We start from the raw sequence: 973 nt of genomic DNA on the forward strand, positions 1-973 counted from the left end.
AAAAACAAGCATTTTTTACAGTGTAAGGTGTTTACCAATTTCCTTGGATTACAACTCTGAATATTTTAACAATATACCAACAATGTGTTTACAAAACCAAACTCAGTGGGCTTTTTATCACAAATGAGAAGGACGACCTTGGCAAATGCTTTACACTAGCGTTGTCTTCAGTATGCAAGCCCTCCACCAAGTGACCATGGCAGCTGTTCCAGCCTCTTGAGCCTTATGCAAAGCCCCACAATTGTCCTCTTATTCCCCTCTCCACCCTGAGGTATGGCAGACCACCCTCCTAGCAACCATTAGGGACTGCTGATGGTGGGGAGAGGGGTTAACTCTAGCCACGCCAGGGTGGGGAGCTTCATTTTACACGCCGCCCATTTACAAATAACATATTGTCCATTTGAACAAATGCCAGTCACCAAAGTTGTTACCCTATCACAGAGGAAAATAGGAGGCACGTCAGCTGTCAAGGCCACTGTGCTCTCTCATCTCTTAACCCACATACCTTTCTCTAGAAACACAAAACCTCAGAGAGAAGGTTTTTATGGTATATTTAAGGCATTCAAGGAAAAACAACCTTAAGAAATATTATGGGTTCAACAGATGCTATGCAAATATAAATTAAGATTTGGCCTTATTTTTTTAAATAAAAAAACAAAAGCAAAATCTGGGTTACAGTGGGGCCCGTTAAAGTGAAAATACTCATTGTTTCATTAGTATAACCAAATTTTCATTTCAATTTAGAAAGTGTGGTAATTCTGTTATGTTTTTTTCTCATTAGTGTATGTGTGTCTACATGGTTTTTTATTTCAGTTTTGGTTTTGGTTATTTTTTGTACATCATATTAAAGTGAATTAAAATGAGAAATGTTGCCACATGGCAAGAAATAAAAGAGTTTGTTATTTCACTTAATATTTATTTTATTTTAAGTAACAAAAATGTTTTATGGTTTTAATTTTATTTGTTTGTTTTT

This window comes from Sinocyclocheilus rhinocerous, unplaced genomic scaffold (assembly GCF_001515625.1).
Source record: "Sinocyclocheilus rhinocerous isolate Xijiao unplaced genomic scaffold, SAMN03320098_v1.1 scaffold580, whole genome shotgun sequence".
Taxonomy (NCBI): Eukaryota; Metazoa; Chordata; class Actinopteri; order Cypriniformes; family Cyprinidae; genus Sinocyclocheilus; species Sinocyclocheilus rhinocerous.